A 19,008-nucleotide genomic window follows, 5' to 3' on the forward strand; every position below is an offset into this window, starting at 1 on the left:
GAAATGAATCAGAACATATCTTGTAAACTATTGGAAAGAATGACCACTCCTCAAACTATCAAGATAGAAGGACATATCAAGAAGAAAAATGTTCAAGAAGTGAAAGATCACATCGAGCGTCAAGAAGTGAATCCGACCATATCTTGTAAAGGATTGGAAGAAATTACCACTCCTCAAACTCTAAAGAAAGAAGGACATATCAAGAAGAAAAAGGTTCAAGCAGTGAAAGATCACATCGAGCATCAACAACAAGTTCTCCAACTTTTAAAGGATAACGTCACTTCGGTGCAAAATCAAATGAAAAAACAGGTAGATCAACATCATAGTGAAAAATGTTTTGATGTAGGCGACTGGGTATTTTTACTGCTACATCTAAAGCAAGCTATTTATGAGAAGGAAATGTTGGCAATACTACACGCACTTAAAAAATGGCAACGTTACCGAATGGGAAGACTCTTCAAGGATGAGGATGTGGAAGCATTGCTTTGTGCTATTTCTATTATCCAACTAGATTGGATAAACGAAGCAAGGGATCAATGGAAGAAGGACATAGAAATATGGCCACTTATTCAAAAGTTGCAAAAGATCCCAATTCAAACAATATTGCCAGATATTGAAAAGGAAGGAAAAATCATATTGGAACCTGGAGCAGTCATAGAAACAAGAACCCGACAGCTACGAAATCGATCAATTTCAGAGTATCTCATCAAGTGGAAGAACTTACCCACTAAAGATTCCACATGGGAGGACAAGAATTTTATACAGAAGCATCAAGAACTACTCAAGCATTGAGGACAACGCTTTTTGAATGAGAGGGGCATGTTAGACCCCTATACTACTAGTGTAACCCCTTATTGTTATTAGTAAAACCCACTTATTATATTGATGTACCCATGTAGTGCCTATATTGTTACTAATGTGCCCCATAGAAGCCCACTATTGTTATTATTGTGCCCTTACATTATTATTGTTATGTCGGCTCTGATTATGTTATGACCCCTTAGACTCCTATATATAGAAAGGAGGTCTTTTCATTTGTATCATCCAAGAATTGTTCATTTATGTAATGTAAAGGAGGTTGCCCCCTCGAAGAGGCTGAATTCTAAGGCGTTGACCTATCTTTTCTTGAGCTGGTTTCATAACATTAAACGAAGTTTTGGGGGGGTAAAGCTTTACCTCTTAATTGCAATTCCTTTTCATGCTATTCTACACACAGATATATTTCTAAAGGTGCAAGAATCGCGTCAATCGGAGTCCGTGTGTAAAAGTTATGTCACTCAAAAGTTAACCTTCCTGTTTTCACACCTATAATTCGAGAGGATGCCACGTCAGCCCCATTATTCATGGAAAATGGGATAGCCACGTGTTTGTGATGTAGAAGACTCTAGAAGAGTTTATTTTGTAACTCTAGTTAAGAGTTGATGTAGTCAAAATTAACCACTAGTAGGCTATCAGGTTGTGTTATAATTAGGCCACTAGGAGGTAGAGACATTCCATTCTTTAGAGAGAATTTTGTTCCATAATGGAGCAAAGATAGCTAAGAGAGATAGGAGGTAGAGCACACAGAGAGGATATGTGCACTGTAGTAGCCCACGGGCCACATACATGACTTCTTTGTATTTGCAGCCATATTTCCAGACAGAGAAAGAGAGCGTAGCGACCTCACCTTCCAGCTGGGTTTTCTCCCGAAAGGGTTTCCTAGAGAGCATATATTGTATATTATGTGTCTGTGAGCTTATTTTTTCGTTCTCTACTTTTTGTTTGATTTACTTTTACATGCATGCACTAATTATAGTTAATTTTACAGATCAAGAAATTAAATAAAACTGTAGTAGTGTAGAATCTAAAATTTTTAATATAATATTATCAGATCTGTTGTGACGAACTGTCCAGTGGAATATCCACGACAATTTACGGATCAATTATATATGCACAACTTCCAAATATACACATATACGGAGAAAAAAATGCACATATAATGAATACGTGCATATATGGAAGATATACACATATACAGGAGTTACACATATACGAAAGATGTGCACATCTTTTGTATCACATATCTTCTGTATATGTGTAACTTCCATATATGTGCATATATTTTGTACATGCACAACTTTCATATATATGCATATATGGAAGATATGCGCATATATGGAAGTTGCAGATATACAGAAGCTACATATATACGGAGGTTGAAGTTGTGCATAACTTCTGTATATGCATAGCTTCCGTATATGCACATATATGAAAGTTTCACATGTACGGTAGATACACATATACAAACGTTGTGCATATATGGAAAATATGCATATACGTAATTTATAGACAACTTTAGCTACTGTATGTATGCAACTTCCATATATGCACAATTTCCGTTTATGTGCAATTTTTGTATATATGCAACTTCTGTATATAGATGCTGAATTTTTGCTCAATTTCCATATATGCACATGTCTTTCGTATATGCGAAACTTCTCTATATTCACATATCTTCTATATAAGTGCAACTTCCGTATATATGCATATCTTCCTTATATCCATGTATATATGGAAGCGTGCATATACTAAATACATAACATGTGCATATCTTCAGTATATGAACAACTTCAATATATGTGATATATTTTGTATATGCACATATCTTCTATATATGTGCATATCTTCCGTATATGTGCAACTTTCGTATATGCACATACACATAAGTTGTGCATAACTTTCCTAACATGCATATAAGACGGTCTCCAGATATGCACAACTTTCGTATATGCACATCAATTGTATCTGCACAACTTCCAAATATGCACATATATGAAAGAAATGCACATACGGAAGATATACGCATATAACTTCTATATATGTGCATATCCATTTGCGCGTATATGGAAGATATGCACATATACAGAAGATGAATACATACAGAAGTTGCGCCTATATAAAGACTGAATTTTTGCATATTTCCATATATGCACATATCTTCCGTATATGCAAAATTTCTCTATGTACACATATCTTCTGTATATGTGTAACTTCTGTATATACGCATAACCTCCATGTATTTGCAACTTCAGTATATGCAACTTTTGTATATATTGATTTATTATATATGTGTAACTTCCTTATATTTGCATACATTATGTATATGCACATCTTCTATATATGTGCATCATATACAAAACATATGCGCAAATATAAAAAATGTGGTTATACAAATGATATGTGCATATACATAATACATGCACATATACGAAAGATGTGCGCATATGAAAGTCGCACAACTTCTATATATGTGCATATTTTGTATTGCATATCTTCCTTATATGCACAACTTTTGTATATGTGTATATACAGAAGTTGCACACATATGGAAGACATGTGCATAAGTAAATTGTGTATATATGGAGGTTGAAGTTGTGTATAGATATGTGCATATACGAAGGTTTCGCATATATGGAAGATATGCATGTAGCAGAAAATGTATATATACGAAAGTCGCACAAATTTTATATATGTGCATCCTCTGTATCACATATTTTCCATATATGCACATATATGGAAGTTGCACATACATGAAAATTGTGTATATATGGAAGTTGTGTATACGGACATTGTGCATAGACAAAAATTGCACATATATGAAAGTTGTGTATACAGAAATTGTGCATATACGGAAATTCCGTATATATGGAGGATATGTGCAAATACGAAATATATGTGCATATATGGAAGTTGTGTATATACATAACATTTATTTGAACATCATATATGAAATTAGTTGAATCACATATCCTTCTCTACTTTTTGAGCACTAAGTCACTTTCAGTGCTACTTTGGGCCTTAAGTCACTTTCAGTGCTAAGGGAATTACCAAGAACATATGGTAAGAGAGGCCTATTCGAACTTACCATGGTAAGGATAATATTAAAAGGGCATTATCAGAACACATGGTAAAGATAGTATTAAAAACACTATTACTTCCTAATTTAAGGATAAGTTGTGGGATGACAAGGTGTTAGAGGGAAAAAAGAAGTTAAGGTATTATAAGGAGGTGATTCACCCCACTCTTACTAAGTAGAACTATCTTTCTGTCTTGATCAGAGCTAAGAAGAAAATGAACATTGCAAATATAGCTAATTTTCATAAAATTTAGAGTGAAACTGAGCGTTGTTCTATTCTCAAAACACCTTGGGACGAAAGAATTTTCCCCCTTTGCGATACTAATATAGTTGAAGATGGAAAACACTTTCTCTTGGATTACGAGACTCTTACTCACATTAGTTTTCCTTCTCAAAACATTTTCCACACTACCAACTTTCTGGATTTGTTAAGTTAGCAAACCTATAGTGATCTCAGAACGCTTCTCTCCCTTCTTTTTTACCATAGAAATAAAATATTAAAGAGTTAGTTAATCATTTTATTTCTTAAGGTCCAATAAACAATATTGGTTTTACTAGAAAATAACCACCACTATCATCATCCTTAATAATCATAATATAAAATGAGTTATTTTAAATTTTTTAAATATATGATAAAAATTATATTATATATAAAAAATATTTATTAAAAATAATGACTATTTCTAAATTAAATCATATAATTTAAATTATGGTTATAGACCAAAATAATGGTGGTATGTATTCAGATATTTTTTTTTTTCTCTGCAAATGTTAATTCTACTAACTGTAAAATAAAGTAAAAAGACAAGGGGGTGAGGCCTCGGGGACCATCTTCCGAGAGCACTCAGAACAACAAAAACTGTCCTATATGAAGGAGAACCAGTTACATAAGCAGGAGTGCAGATATAGACATCAGGAATTAACCAAGATAACATGAAGTAGAGGTGGTATAACTAGTTGTCTAGAGCGTTTGACCAGAGAGCTAGCCCAAGACAATGCTCAAAATTCCAGATGAACTTTACATTGCCGCATATCATGGAGAGAAGTAAGACATCCATAACCGCCTGTTTGAAGAGGCCGAACCAAAACCGCATCCAAAACCAAAATGGAGTGGGCCCAGATGGCCTCAAATTGCTGTGTCCTCATTCTGAGGTTCCTCCACCATCTGGCAAGCAGTGTCCTCCCAATCATCACTACAACCTACATTTTCGTTGCCTGGGTGCCTCTGCAGGGGACGCGAGTCACTATCATTTTCTTCCACGTTCCTTTGGCCCGCGGCATCTGGAGGCAGAGAGGTGCTGGGAGCGTCGCTTCTCTCAAGCCTCTCCCCCTTACCTTTCTCCAGAGTTTCCCCTGCCATTACCTGCAAGTTGCTATGACTGCCGGCCTCTCTGAAAGCTTCCTGGGGGGACTCAGACATCATACAAACCCGAATTGGAGCCGACGATTCTTCTTCAGAGAAGAGAATAGTGAAATTGACAGTGATTACTGGCCTATTAAGATTGCTCTGGAAAGTAAAATGATTGGTCTGAAACCCATGATACGGAGAAGGTCTGCGAGCAGGATTCACAGAACGGGCTGCCTGTGGTCTACCACGCCCTCCACGACTCCCCCGAGACGGCTTCTTCCATGTATTCAGATATTAAAATACACATCGATTTAAATTATCGTTTTAAAAAATGAGCATTTTAAGTTTTTTTCTCTCTCGCACATATATATTGCTAATAAAAAAGTAAAATATTATTTTTTTTTAAATTATTTAATATAAATTTATTTCATTATAAATATTTTATTATACCTATTACATAATGTTTAAAAAATTATTTTATTTTTTCAACATTTTAAAATTTAATTAACATTTTTTACTTGGTATTAAAAAATATATTAATTTTTTTGTTTAAATCATTCAAAAACTCTATTGGAAATATTTTTAACTTCTAAAAAACATTTCAATATAAATTTATTATTATATAATAAAAAAATAGAGAAAAAATATAATATTGTTTTTAAACATAATATAAATTTATGTTAAACTAATAAGTTAATATGAAATAATATTAACATATTATTTTCTTTCTCTTTTTAGATTATAAAAATAATATATTAATTTTTTTTAATTGATTTCTTATTATTTTAAATGTTCAATAGATTATATTAATCTTATCCATCATCATCATTATACACATTACCTCATATTTAAAAATAATAATATTAATTATTACTAATAAAAGTTGAAAATTTAAATATTGAAAATTTTAACGATTTCAAATTGGAATTTGAAAATGATAATACTTTGTTTAAAAAAAACAATTTAAAACTCCATCTTAAATATTTTTAGATTTAAAAAAATATTTTAATAAAACAATATTATTATTATAAATTATTACCTAATAAAAAAATATTGAAAAATATAATATTATATAATGTTTTATTATGCATATTACATGATGTTTAAAAATATATATATTTTTTATTTTTTTAACATGTGAAAATTTAGTTACAATTAATAAACTTGGAAACTTTAAACATTTTAAATTGAAATTTAAAATTTTGATATTTTATCTTTCAAAAATAATCCAAAATTCCAATTTATTTTATTATTAAATTAAATTTTAAAATATTTATTAATATTAAATAGATGTAAAGCTATAATGTTTATATAGCAATATTAATACAGTTGAGTATAACATCATATTAATATAGTTATTTTTTTTGTTTGTGTGAAAGAGAGATTAGAGGAATCACCAACTCGGCAAGTTAACCTCTAGTTGAGAATTGGGTAGGTAAGACATCAACACCATTTCCAACAGTTGATCATGGCACAAGGAGTGCCTTAATAAGTGCACCCATTCAGTGACTTTTCTATACCTTGTAGTTAATATCAATGTAATTAGTTAAATTGAAATTAATTATTTTTTTCTTTAATAAATTAACAACATATCTGTAAATTAGATAACAAACTTATTCACCAAAAATTTATAATTGACAAAAACACATATTTGATTTTAACTAATTATAATTCATTTAATAAAAAACCAAAATCAATTTGAAATTTGCCATTCATTCAAAATCTATCAATTTACTTACACAAACAAAATTTAATTACACTAAACAAAACTCTATCCAAATCTATAAATTTACTTAAATTAAATTAAATTAAATGAAAATAAAAAGATATTAAATATTTACTTCAATTAAATATCCATAATTTTTTTTTAAAATATCCTCGTCTCCCAACAATTTAAATCAAAATGCATGTATATAGAAATTCCTCTATGTAAACCATATGTTTATCATTCCTATTAAAGAAAACAAAACAAAATTAAAAAAATAATAGTACTAAATTAGAATATTGATTAATTTAAACTTGGAACTAAATAATCAAATTAAAACTAAAATTAATTTAAACTTATAATAAAATTAAACTAAATCTATATTTGAAACCAATCTATTTTAGGTCTCATTAGGTCTAGGGTTTTGTCAATAAGGTCTTGTAAACTCTCAATAATGGTCAGCAGGCACATGAGGAGGTCAAATAAAGTCTCAACAACAAAAATTTCAATAATCACAACCTTGATTGATTTTTCCTCAAAACCCTGTTTTGAGGAAAAACAGAGCTTTTATGTTTTATGAGCAAATTTTTATGTAATTTCATTTTTTCTATATGTAATAATTCTGATATGCAGCCCTGGTCACCTTGCCAAGCCCTTGCACTCCAGTTCCTGCAAAAGAATCAAAAGTTCAAAGCATTTAGTCCATCAAAGGAAAAAAGTAAGACAAACTGCCCAAAACAGAGTTTTAAAAAACAAGTGAAAGACAAACATTAGGAAAGTGGGTTTTCATAAGTGAAAAATTAAAACCATTGGTATATAAAGTTTTTTCATGTCAAAGAAGCTCATTTGTATGCCAAAGGAGAGGAGAGCAAGTGCAAATTGTGTTTTCGAGCCTAAGGAGCGATTTTGCATTCAAACTGTCAAAATTTCAAGGCGCGGCGCACCTGGCCTGCGCGGCGCACACAGAGCACAGTTTACATTGAAATTTCTAACTGGCGCGACGCACCAGAGAGGCGCGGCACACCTGTGAGTGGGTGCAGCGCACCAGTCTTTAAGGCTCGAAATTCATCCAGATCTTCCTCTAAAGCTTCAAAATCATAAATTCCTCATTTCACAAGTAAGTCAACACCTCCATATGGCCAATGTATGAGTTCCCTTTAGTGTTTATGGTGTTTCAATAGGGAAAAAATTAAACCCTAGTTCCTTGCACAGTTAGTTGAAAAAAGCTGCATAGGGTTTGCAAATTATTGTTTTTGCTGTCTAAATCCCACCCCTACCATTTTCACTCCCTCACTACATTTCATTCACCTTTTTTATCCTTCCATTTTCCACTTACACTTACCTATTCCCCCTATCCCTAAAACTAATAACCCTAATCCCTAACTTCACTTCTCCCAAACCCTAGTCAATATTCCTAAACCCTAAATATCATTCACCAAACCCTTCCAGTTCCACTAACACTACAAGCAGCATCCCAAACCCCCTATTCACAGTCCCTTCACAGTCCTTATCATCAATCCCTATTGTTTAGCAACAAATACCTATTGACACTATAAAATCTCTTCATACTCATCTAAGAAAAATCAAGCATTGGCAAACATGGAGTCAGATTCATCTTATGACAGAAATGAGGAAACAGTCAGTGACTCCTCCAAAGAAATTCATGCACCAAGGAGACCTCACAAGAGTGGAAAACATAACCGGGAGGAGCCTACTACACTTACTGAGCTATTGGCTTGCCCTCTTGCTATAACATGCTTCCAACATCAATCTTGTTACCAATTTTGTGAGATGGTGGAAAGAGTCAAATACCACCATGAGCTTGCCAGACTTTTTGTGCTACATCTTCACAATGGCCAGGTCAATTTGGCAGGTGTGACATTCACCTTGACACCTGAGACTATAGCTCAAGCAATCGGCATTCCAAATGTGGGTGAGCAGTGGAATAAGGGACATCTGGTGGACAGAGATCATTATGAGCCTTATATCAAGGCTGGTTTTCAGAGGCATGTCAGTAGGGTCTTCCCTTTCAGGTACCTACAGGACACATATGCTCCCCTTATGAAACTCATTATCAAATATTTTAGCTGTGAAGGCAGATTTTCTCGCCTATACACCTATCATATCAGATTGTTGATGCATTTTACTAGGATGAGGATGATGAACCTCCCCTATTTCATTTGCCGGAATATTGAGAAAATGACCACATTGGTGCAAAGGAAACCTCCTCATCAGTAGTATAACAGCATCTATCACTTTGAATTAATCAAGATTGTGGTTTTGCATTAGCTTAGTTTACTGAATGTTTCATGGGAAGATTTCGTTTGACATGAGGTTTTTACAGGTCCTCAAGTGCCCCCATCAATTTTCCATGAGGCCAGAGAGCCTTCACATCAGCAAGAGGTGCATGAGACTCAAACCACTAGTGTGCCAGTGTTTGTCACTTACCAAAAGGGCACAAGAAGATTGTTTGCAGCAGCGAAACAAGTACTATCTCCACCCGGGGTGGAAGGGGTCTCGTTTCCTTCAACAGAAAAGCAGGTACAGGACAAGGGTAAACAACCAATGCATGATGAGGGACCTTATGAAGGTCAAGAGAGGGAGTTCACTCTCATTCAGGATGATGACACTGATTTGGGCTCCCAAAGCTCGAAGCTCAAGGAGATCATTCAGGAGCAGCAAGATGACATTCATCACTTGTCTCTCAACCTCGAAAGGGCCAAGTGGATAATTAAATATCTTGAGGAGAGGAACAAAGAGTTAGAGGATCAACAAACCATCGTGGAGCTCCAAAACATAAGAGAAAACAGGCAAGCTGCCAAGAGGAGAAAAGTCAAGTTACCACCACTTGAACAAGAAATTGAAAATGACCGTGAATCTTGGCTTGAGAGGACAAACATGCACTTGGAAAAGATGCTAGAGAAGGCCAACAAAGAGAAAAATATGTTGAGGCACATGGCCTACCACTACTTGGTGAGAAATAAAGTTTGCAAAGCAAGAATTAGGACTTTGAAGGCCAAGTTGAGGAAAGCATTGAGGAAGAGAAAGGAGCAAGACAAAATATAGATCTTGTCTGAGGCTTCCTTAGCCCAACACAACACTTGATGCAGGACACTTAGCCCAAATTTCAAGAAATTTGGGACACTTTTGGTCAATTTTGAATTTTTGGGGTAAAAACAAGTTTTTCTGCCTGGCGCGCGCTTTTGCTAGGGACCTCCTTTGAAGTAAAACTCAGCATTTTTGGATTCCTCGAGCAAAAATATGAATTCTCACACATGGCCAAGAAATTTTGTCAAGGTTTTAGCTTCCAAAAGGGTCAAAAACACCTCAAAAATGCCTTTTCACCCCTTTTTTGTCCACACAGGAAGCAGTGTTGGGAGAACTCATTTTTGGAAGGGAAAATAGACACCAAACTCAGAAATTCCACTTGTTCTGGAAAGTAGACAGGCAGACCTTTCCAACAAGCCCACTTGGAGAAAATTTGGTGCATGGGAAGGCCTCCAAAATCAGCTGCAAAGTAGCGCGGCACACAGGGACAGGAGCGCGGTGCATAGGATGGAAATTTGTCATTTTTGCCAAAAAACTCTGTTTTCCGCCTAGTTTTTTCTCAGTTTGACTTTTCTCTCTCTTATAATAAAAATCATGATGTAATTTGATGTAACTTGATGGATTTTGATGTAAATATGCTAAAATTTCACTCATGGAGGTAGATACATCATGAAAAGGTAGTTTGCAACTGAATGAATAAGTTTCCTGGTTTAGAGGCAAGCTGTTCCACTGCCTAATTTTCAGTTCTTAGTTTAGATCTTGTTGAAACAGCTCCTAAACTCATGAATTCGACCCCTTATCCAGCTTCCTTATCCAGGACTTCTTTTGTGATCACTTCATTTTCCGTATTCAACTGATGGATCTTGAGGCATTTTTGAGTCTTTTTCCTTTCCACTGCTGGATTGGGAAGGGATTTAGCCCAAGTTTTCAGTGCAGCCTTCACTCTCCTGAGCTTTTCTTCCCAAACGAAGAAAGTAGAGCCGTTGACAGGCTGCTTCCATGTATTTTTTATTAGCTGCATGAAGGTCTGCTCCTTGACCCACAGGGGGCTAAATTTAAAAGGAATGGGGCCTTGATCCATATGGGCCACGAGGTCTAGTTTGATGGGTCTGTGATCAGACACGCTGCAAGGGAGAATGTACATTCTAGATTCTAAACCAAGAAGAAGAAAAGAACTTTGAACAAAAAATCTATCTAACCTTGCAGCGATGTGACCCAGGCCGAGCCTTCTATTGGACCAAGTGTATTTGCCCGATGAGGGTTTGATGTTGATCATGTCCCAGTCCTGAAGCAAATCATCCACCCATTCGCGTGCCGGGTCCCTTACTATGCTTCCTCCGCGTTTTTCGGCCAAGGATAAGGTGAGGTTTAGATCTCCGACAATGATGATGTTTTACAGGGCTTCAGAATCTGCCAATCCTCTAATGGATTCCCAGCAGATCTTTTTCTCTCCAGCGCTGACTGGAGCATACACATTAATAAGGCAAAGGGTCTCATCTGAGTCCACATGCTTCAGCTTTGTGAACAACCAGTGAGAGTTGGCGATCTCTTTAACCTTCGTGAATTTGTTTGTGTTCCATAAAGTGCCTAGGCCTCCTGAGGCACCCCGGGCTAAGACTGCTTGCCCTTCACTTCTTTTCCATAGATTTTTGCCTATGTGGAGGAAGGCCTTATCCTCCATTTTGGTCTCCTGGATGAGTAGTATGTCAGGAGAATCGGATCTTATCAGACTTTTGATGGCTTCTTCTTTTATTTTGCTCCCCATACCCCTGCAGTTCCAGGAGACGATCTTCATCATTTGCTTTTGGAATGGGGAGCTCCTTTAGAGCTCTGGATCTGGTTTCTAGTCATCTTCGATGTTTTAGCCAAGAGTTTCTTGAGGGTAGGCTGGCTTCCTTGCACTTTGTCTTTGTATGTCTCCTGCTCTCTCTTTTCTCGGGCGGATTTTCGGCCTCTCATTGATCATCTGGGCGAAGATTGTGCACCTGCTATTTCTCCTTCTTCTTCTGAATCCTCTGAGCTTTACACATCCTCAGTCTCTTCTGAGGGTATCTCTTCCGTTATGACTGTATTTTTTTCGACTTGCTTTGACTTCGGCGGGGGCTCATTGTGAGATGGTCCTTCATTTTGTATCTCTACTCCTTGAGAATTTTCTGTTGCTGAACTTAATTGAATAAATTTATTTCCTTGTTCTTCCATGTGAGGGGTTTGGAGCCCTGAGCCAGTCTGAGGGGCTTTGGCATTGTTATTGCCGGATCTTGGTGTTTTGTTTTTGGCTCTTTTAACCTGAGTCCATCCTTCCTCCTTACCCTTCTCTGCTTCACTGTTCTTTGGACAGCCTCTAGCAAAATGGCTGTAGACGTGGAATTTCCTGCACTTAAACGGGAGCTGCTCATAGTCTAGTTTTTGGACATGCGACCAGCTACCCACTTTAATCTTTATCGCCTCCGGCAGACCAACCTCCAGATCAACTTCAACACAAATTCTAGCGCAGTCGAATTGATCTTTGTTGTTGGCACGATCAATGAATTTACCTAAGGTATTTCCGATGTGCATGAGGGATTCCCAGTTCCAGCAATGCATTGGCAGGTTGGGCAAACGAACCCACACAGGGACGGTTGAGGCGACATCCACTGCTGGATTGAAATCAGGCGTACATTTGTTAAGATACAGCCCTTGAGGGCCCATGAAATAAGGGCCATTGCGGAATATCAGCTCCTTGTCTTCTTTTTCAGCAAATTCAAACAGGAAAAAACCCTTCCCCAGAAAATACGAGGTAACTCTGCTCTTAATGAGCGGCGCCCAGTTCCTTGCGACCCAACTCTCTGTAGTCTTGGGGGAGGGCCAGAGCCCAGTGAACTGCCCAACCAAAGCACGCTCAGCAAGAGAGAGGGCGACCTGGATCAGCTTCTCGGGAGGAAGCGAGATCTCAGGGATGTCATCCAAGCGTTTTACAAATTTCGCTGCCTCAGACGTTTTCTTTTTAGGAAGGGATCTCAGCAGGTTAACAAAAGCCTCGGCTTCAGAAGGGGCCGAAGGAGGCTCCATTGGATCAACTTTAGCTCGATCCAGCCGAGCTCAACCTTGAGCAGCGGGCATAGCCCCCAGATCAGCTCAGATTGATCAAAGAGGCAGGATTCAGATCGCCAAAGGATGGAACAGCGTCGCGCGGAGGGCCGAGTCGGCAGTTCAGCAGTCGCTAACCCTAGATCGCAGCGCGGTCGATCGAGTTCTATATCATACGCACAGTTCACAAGAAAAAAACATTTCCTGTTATTTTCATTTTGTTATTGTGTATAGTCAGCTTAAATATTTAATTATTGTTTATTTTTCAAATAATAATAAAATTTAATTTATTAAATTATAAAAGAATAATTTTTTAAAAAGTTGATAGTTATGATTAATGAGAAAGAAATAGATATGAATGTTGATTTTCATTTTAAAGTGTTTTTATGATGGCTTTAACAACACTATTATTTACATGTTCATTTATAAGGAATTTAGAAAATGGGGGAAAATAGACATGAATGGGAGGTAATTATCGAAGGCACCAAGCAAGTGTTCACTTGTCTTGTTGATAGTTTTGTTGGGATCTTGAGCCGATCTAAACTATTTGGCCTTAATCACCACTGTGCTATCATGCACAATCTCCCACCAATTCCTCCATGTCAAATCGGTCGGGTAAGAGGTGAAAATGCTAAGTGGGTTATCAAATCAACAAGTGCAGTTAAAAGACAAAATGCAAAAAGACAATATAATTTAGATAAAAGGCTATGTTGTGCACGACAACAAGCATATAAAATATTTGTCAATGAAAAAAATTCTTTTAGCTATAAGTATTTATTATATTTGCATATGTTTTTAATAATATGAATTTATTGTTGAGGACTAAATTCATTGAAACTTGTTTTCATAGTCAGTTGCTACATTTTATCAGCTCAATGACACTTCAAAGCAGAAAAATTGGGAAAACAAACATCATTGGGATCAGAGTCTACCTCGTAGACGTATGGACACAATGAAGCGCATAGATATTGCTTTAAAAGGGAAAGTAAGGACCAAGGTTCTCGATGATGTAGGCGAAGAAGGATTAGATGGGAACACTCATATATTAAACTTTGATGAAACTAATAATAACAATGACAACACAATTGAGTCCATTTTTTGCATGTATTAAGACATTTTAACATTAAATGATATTTATATTTATTATAATTGTATACTAATTTCCCATTTTTATTGATATGCATAGCCTAATCAACAAAATTCCTCAGAGAGATCTCCACATAGTTCGGTTGCTAAATATAGATCCATCTACTTGGATATACAACAAACTTCAAGCTACCAACCATTATGACACTCACCTAGATTTCAAGGGGTTATTGGGCCAGTAAGTTTTTAATCCATATAACTTATTCCACAAAAACATTAATATATAAATCGTTATGTTTTACCATAATGATGGCATGAGAAATGGATGTTCTGTATTCTATATTGTTATCCTTAATTTGTTTTGATTATATGTGTGTGTGTGTGTGTGTTGTTTCTTGTTTATGGTGCAGGTGTTGCCTTTGGAACCAATGCAATCAATGAAAACCCTAGAAGATGGTCAAAGTCTTAAGAAGAATGGAAATGAAATGGTTCAAATGCTACAACCATCTTCACATCCAATGTCACAATGCAAAGTAAGTTTATATTCATTTATACTCTTATAATTTTATCATATTTTTACATTTAATTCTATTTGAGTCACATACTTATATCTATGTATAATCTAATGTTCAGAGTAATGAATATACATCTCCTAAAACACCTTTGCACATGTATGATGGTGGACATGATAGTCAACAAAAATCACATTCTCCTCAACCATTGCGACATTCATCTCGACTTCAAGATAATTTAAGAGAGGTAAGTTATATACCATATATCTTAGCTCATAATAACATTGACATAATTTTTTATAATTTGAAACTACATAGCTAGTTAATGCATTGTCTTTTCATATTTGTTACATGGTCCCCATATTTTCATTATATCTATGTGGATTTTGATATTTATTGATAATGTTGTAATTTTGATAGAAAACCAAAAAAGCTAAATGTTGATGCTATGGGTAAAAGGACCAAAATCATGCCAAAGGACTTGAAAGCACATGGGTTCAAGTCACACAAACAATACATAGAGCATATATGTTCAACTAGCATTTCTCTCACTAAACCCACTAGGCTTGCTACTTTGAAGTCTAAACATTCCACCAAGTTTAAATAGCTTGGGCTACAATATTATAACTTTAGCCATTGCTTCGTATATAAAGGGGCTATAAGGACCATTTCAATAAATTAACTTTCTTTTCTTTCTTTTTTTAATGTTTTGAATACCAATACTTTTGGCACCTAAAACATGAAAGATATATTTTGTTTAATGAGAACTAGTTTTTTTTAGATATATAAAGTATTTGAATAAATCTCATTTTGTTTGTGGAATATTACATGTGCTCCCTCCAACTAGGCATATATCTTTATCATTTTTGAACATCAAAAAGTTTTGAAAAAAACTTGCTAAAGTTGATGATGGTTTGAATGTTATTAGCGTGTTTAGAAGTGAAATTTGGTTTATAACAAATGTTGTTTAAAAGGGTATCAATCTTTAGAATATTATATATAGTTTAGTCACATGTTTTGTTGGTATTTCTCTACACTATGGATGGCTAGAAATATATGATATTCAAGATAGCATTTGAGTCATTGAAGAGTTAGTGATAAAAATTCAAAAAAAGGTGTGATTTTTATTTACGAAATATTATATACAATATATGTATTTAAAGATGCATATTTTGTTTGAATGCATTTATTTACATAAAGATTGTTAATAATTGTTCATTTAAATTTAAATGTTAATAGATGAAACATGTTTTTATCTTTAGATTATAAAATATTCTTATAATTATGATTATAAAGAAAAAAGTGTATCCTTTTTTTTGTTGATTTGAATGTAAACTTTATATATAAAAAATAATTGTCATTGTTTTCAAAAGTGTTATAAATAACCCGGATGCGGGTGGTATCAAGTCATATTTATGACAAGCCGCATAACACAGGCAGCTGGCCTGGCAGACGGCAGGTGGAATGTTTGCAGGATACGCGTAGCAGGTGGGCAACATGGCTTAAGTGTAAGTGAATTCAATTCCGAGCAGTCTCGAATGTTGGTTCTGCAGTCCGGCATTAATGCAGGCATGCGTGAACGGTAGAGAATTTGGTATATTGTTATGGATCGGTTCATCACCCTTGTTTCAGTCACTGGAGTGATTCATAGCACGACAGAGCTGCCTCAGAACCTCTGTCTAGTGTTTTGAATCTGGCTGTTAGCGTGGATTTGTAAATTCATCGAAGCTGTTTGCGTTCCTCAGGTAATAGATTTACTCGATTTCAATCTCTCTGTTTGTCAATTTGTGCTTCTGAGGATGCCTCGACGCCGCGGTGTTCCTCGCAGAGGTAGTCATACAGGGAATAGAGGCCAACCTTCTCGCCCTGTTCCTCAGAATGTTATCCCTATTGCCTTTGCATCCCCTTCTTCTCCACCTCTGGAACAAGCCAAGCCCATTCCGAATAGTTCATTCCAGACCGCCAGATTCACTTTCCAAAGCCGGCTTAATAGGCCTGTTTTGACAGCAAGCCTTACTATCGTTCTCGCGGAGGAAGACAGTAACCAGGTCAGCTCGGCTACAACTACCCCCTCTCAATCTCAGGGAGACAGTGTGCTTCTCGGGGATCTGACAGGGATGGTGTTCCAGGCAGATAATCAGCAAGAGGTTGGCCATGTCTCGGAGGTGCCACAACAACCCGTGGATCCGGCTCAAAATGATATAGTGCCTTGCGGCCCGACTCAGTGGGCAGGCGGTGTTTTAAATTTGGTGACCACTCCTGATGGTGGCGAACCTGTTTATGACGACAGTGGGTTTGTGACCTAGGTCGCTTCTTCCAGTCAGGCGGAAGCGGAAAAGCCAGATTCATCAAAGCATGCAGATTAGAACTGTTTCCTCTCTGCCGGGTGGTCTAAGCAATTTTGGGTACGTGTCGTCAATTCTGAGGATAGATGTCTCTGTCTAGTCCATACTATGGCTACAGAGAGTGGCCAATGTCATTCCAGTCTCTGTTTTTTGTTATAGAAATGGCTATGATAGTTGCTTTTCAATTTTTGTGGTCAATGTAGGGCATGATGAACTCAGCCTGGCCAATCTTTTTCAGTATGTCAGTGCCCGAACCAAAAATTTTGTAGTATGTTTTGTAAATTCGGCATTAAGCCTGAACTGTAAGGTCTCTGATTTTTTGGTAGAGGAATGGCCGCGGCCTCCTCAGAGGTTCTAACCTCTTTGTATATATTTTTATTTTTCTTTAATAGAATTAGCATTTACGGAGACACATAAAGGGAATCTTTACTTTTGCTAGAATATGTGTCGAGGTAGATCTTAGCCTAGGATTACCTGAAAGCATCATCTTGAACTTCAACAATTCACAGTGGAAACAATCTTTGGACTATGAGAATACAGCCTTCAGATGCAGGGGATGTCAACAAACAGCTCATCTGTTCAATGCATGCAAAAGTCTCAACAAGAGCAAGCCACAACATAGGAAGCCCAAAGGATGGCAGAACATAGATGATGTCATAAAGAAGAGAGTCCCGGTAAAGAAAGCCTCTTCGATATCAGAAGACGAAGAAGCAGAAGCAGAAGAGGATGATACCATCATAGAGGAAGCTGAAACAGGGAATCAGAAGGACAACATATCAGACACCAAGTCTCCACAGTTTCATCCAAATCAGGCAGAGAAGATAAACGACGACCAGCATATGGGAGGGATAAAACGACACCACCATTCAGACACATCAGATTCAGACAAGGAATCAGGCTTGCAGAAAGCTGAAACACAGTTAGTCATAGCCTTGATTGAGCCCACCCAAGGGGAGTGGCGCAAAGTCGAAAAGAAAAAAGGAGGAAAAACGTGAAGTATATTCAGTTTTTCTTCCTTTCATTTCTCTTCCTCTCTCTCTCTGTAAATTCTTCTCATCATTCTTTGCACGTTAGTCATATAAAGGTGCGTCGGGTGCCATGGCACTGGAGCCCACTGGGTAGCTTATGGAAATGCATCATGCATCTGCAATTGTAACTTTTCATTTTTTAATAAAAAGTTACAGATTTTTTCCACTGGAAAAAAAGAATTAGCATTTACGGAGAAAAAAAAAAGTGTTATAAATAAAATGAATTATCATCTTTGGAAATTTCATATGGATTGAATTTCACCTTAAACCTTCTATTAAATAGATTTTTTTTTTTTTTTTTTTCATATTTATATGAAGCTTTTTATTATGTTTTTTTTTTTTTCAACATATAAGGATGAATCACTTTAAAATAATTTTGGTAGTTTATCTTTACCACTCTAACTAAATACAACTAAGTAAACCACTTGTTTTTTAATACAAATACTTAAATATTAAACCATATTCAAAATTGATAAATAAATATGAATACATAAATGTATGATATTATACTATAAATTTATATGTATGTACTCTAAATAAAATGTACTTTTGTATCTTTTAAATAATATATAATATTAACATAAATAGTACTATCCATATTATTTATTAGAACGAATATTCCCAAAATATGTGTGTTAGATTATTTATTGATTTCAGTACAAATATTATATGTTGTTTACGTTCAATTTAAACATAAAATAAGAAAATTCTATGTGACTTATGTTTTAAAGTTTTTAACATTTTCCTCAACTTGTGTCTAAAAACATCTTAACTATTTATTCATTATAATGATTGTGGAATTTTAATTAAGCTTTGTGCATATTTAAATGAAAGTCTTGTATATAGACATGGTTTTTATTTTTGAAATATTGTATATAATATATGTATTTAAAGATGTATATTTTGTTTGATATAAAAAGTATTAATAATTGTTAATTTAAATCTAAATGTTAGTACATGAAAAAAGTTTGTTAT

The sequence above is a fragment of the Pinus tabuliformis genome, chromosome 9, assembly GCF_031772625.1.
Source record: "Pinus tabuliformis cultivar Carrire ecotype Pingquan chromosome 9, CPIR1, whole genome shotgun sequence".
NCBI lineage: Eukaryota > Viridiplantae > Streptophyta > Pinopsida > Pinales > Pinaceae > Pinus > Pinus tabuliformis.